The sequence below is a fragment of the Caretta caretta genome, chromosome 5 (genome assembly GCF_965140235.1).
Source record: "Caretta caretta isolate rCarCar2 chromosome 5, rCarCar1.hap1, whole genome shotgun sequence".
Lineage (NCBI taxonomy): Eukaryota > Metazoa > Chordata > Testudines > Cheloniidae > Caretta > Caretta caretta.
The window spans coordinates 57852870-57855911 of NC_134210.1; the positions used below are offsets into that span (position 1 = coordinate 57852870).

Sequence of the window (3042 nt, forward strand, 5' to 3'; positions counted from 1 at the left end):
GAGCCAGGGAGAGGATCAAGATAATTGAAATGCTGTAGCTAAATTCATGTATTTAAAATGCTTTACAAGTGAACCTTACCTAAAGCACTTTAGTTAGGATACGTTTACTAGTAGCTAAGGTGCTTTGGCCAAATAAACCCTCTCTATGTGGGCTCACTGCCACATAATAGGAAAACAGGCTATTAGTCTTCACTGATTATTAGAGCAAGCTGTGGCAGAGAATGCTGAGAACACTGCTTGAGAATTTCTGAGCAAGTCCTAGAACAGACAAGGCGCTTACTCAGCTGCTTTTGGCTGTGCTTGAAAAAAATTGAGCAATGCTTTGCACCTGTGCACACACAAAAAAAGACAAGATATGGAAACATTTCAATAATAGTATTTACTGGGGGATGGGAAGCCTGTATCATCCCTATAACAAAAGCAACAGTAATGATTTTCATGCATGAATGTTTTCTACAGTTTGTTTTTTAAACACTAACAGCTAAGATGACTCTAAACTACTGAAGGGGAAAAAGTGCAAATCTTCCATAATTCAAGAGTCTTGAAATAAAGGAAGTAGTTTCTGAAGAATATAACGTTTTGAAATGTAGTCATTTCCTGCTTGTGAAGCACTTTGAGTGGTAGGTCTTCAACAGTGGAGATCTGAAAGATAAAAAGGGAGACAGGATTAGCCAACAACAACATTAGGACTAATATAACAGTAATCAGGAAAAGTATCACCCTTACTAAATCTTATTCACTTTACCAGAATGTGATGTTCTTCCATGCACTTTCCTGCTATCTAGTATAGGTGTTACTTGAGTGGTCTCAGGGATGAATTTGGTGAGCTGATATCTATGCTAAAACACCAAGGGAGAGTAGACAATATTTTAGGGGATACAGCCTGCTAAGAGAAGAACACACACAGAGAGAGAAATTAATTAGGGTACTCCTTACACCTCGTGCAATTACTTTGGTTCAAAGTACAAAGTGAATGCTACAAAACCAGAACGGTAATGTTTCATACCCATTTTGCACATGTGTGAATGACCACACAAAGTGAAAGGCAATGTAGAATCAGGCCCTTTGTGAATCCAATGCAAAACCAGACTCATATGCTGCAGCCTTCTGTCAGTGAAAACACCCATTACCGACACCGACTCCAGCATATTAAGTTTGATAATGTGCAGATGAGCCTGATTCGCCACTCCATTATACCATTTTATGCCAGTGTAGCTCCACTGAAGTCCTTGGACTTACACTGCTTAAAAAAAAAGGTGTAAGCGTGGACAGTTAGATGCAGTGTATACAACACATTAGGAATTTAACAAGTGACTTATCTCTTCTGACACTATAGCTCAGGTGTCTGCCTTTCCTTCAGTTAGATGCTGGCTGCCGAATACAGAGACTGCAACCTCTAGTAACCATTTTTTCTCCTTTTGGAGTGAAGGGGTATTACCAGTACCCAAGACACATATGCAGCTCTTTGGGGAGTCAGAACCAATTTGTGGAACTGGCTATTGGATATGTAAGCAATCTAGAATCAACAGCACCACTTCATGGTTCCTTGCTGTAATGCACATTTCTAGTCCCCTCAAAACACATGAAACCTTAATTTGGGCAACCTTACCTTATAAAGAGACAACCTTCTCTTAGGGTAAGGGGAACTTTAGGAAGTCAAAAAATGTAATAGGGCAAGAGCTTTCTCAAACTCAATTCATGATCTAGACTGAAGAAACTCCACCCTGTGACAATAACCTGATGCATATATTTGTATATACGTAGAGAATTGTGTGTGACTTTAGTTTTCTTGCTTCTGCATGTTTTGGAAGCTAGATAACCAAGGAGCTTGAGCTTTGTTATGTTGAAGGTGACTTCTGTGATTTCAGAATCACCATAGCCATGTGTGGCGCAGAATACTGGTCAGGCCACAGATTGGTAAGAGCAGTGCTCAACCTGCATATAATCCCCCCACAGTACAAGCACCCCTAGCTCAACAGAAGAGCCTTCAACATAGCAAAGCTCAGGCACCCTGACTAGCAAGTTCAGGTTCAGCAGTCACTTTGATGAAAATATTTTTCTATGTCCACTATTCACTGGCAACCCAACCGAAAAAATGGAACCAGTTCAAAGATGTGATTGACAGCTAACTCAGTGCTGGGACCAAAGAAAAGGTTACAATGGGATTGGTTTGATGAGAACAACAAGGACATTTCCAAATTCCTAAGTGACAAGCAGAAAGCGTTTGTTGAATGGCAGAATGATCTCACTTCCATCTCAAAGAAAGAGAGGTTTAAGTACCTACAGAGAAAGGCTTAGTTTGAACTGAGGAGAATGCAAGGTGTGTGGTGGGAAAGGAAAGCTGCAGAAGTTCCACATTAGGTGGATTCAAATAACTCAAAGATGTTCTTTGTCTCTCTAAAAGTCATCTATGGACCATCTAAACCTGGCACAGCTGCCCTGAAATTTGGAGATGGTATAAACCTCATTAAAGACAAAGAGGGAATCATACAGAAAGGGTCTGAAACGTCAATAGTCTACTCAGTAGACCATCCACAGCTGGTTGGCATGTCCTTGATCAGTTACCCAAGAAACCCACCAAAGAGGATCTTGACCTACCTCCATCAGTTGAAGAGTTCATGAAATCCATCAAACAATTGAACTCTGGCAAGGTGTCCAGAAAGGATGGTACTCCAGCAGAACTGTACAAATCAGCAGGCCCAAAGGCTATTGAGATGTTTCACGACATCTTCAGCAGCAATTGTGAGGAAGAAGAAATGCTTCTTAAAGGATGCTATTATTATATCAATTTTCAAATACAAAGGCAGCAAAGCTGACTGCAGAAACTATAGAGCAAGAGTGGGCAAACTTTTTGGTCCGAGGGCCACCTCGGGGTGTGAAACTGTATGGAGGGCAGGGTAAGGAAGGCTGTGCCTCCCCAAACAGCCTGGCCCCCACCTCCTATCCGCCCCCTCCCACTTCTCGCCCCCTGACTGCCCCCTCAGAACCCCCCACCCATCCATCCCCCCCGCTCCTTGTCCCCTGACTGCCCCCTCCCAGGAC

The 3042-nt window shown here is 42.2% G+C and overlaps 1 long non-coding RNA gene across 1 annotated transcript; it reads right to left on the bottom strand.

Moving 5' to 3' along the window:
* Positions 1-415: 415 nt before the first annotated feature.
* On the bottom strand, positions 416-2717 carry LOC142072008 (uncharacterized). The gene is made up of 3 exons (XR_012668290.1): positions 2599-2717; positions 746-886; positions 416-642 (listed from the first exon to the last, which is right to left on the bottom strand). It is a non-coding gene; the product is annotated as an uncharacterized LOC142072008 (long non-coding RNA).
* Between the last annotated feature and the right edge of the window lie 325 nt (positions 2718-3042).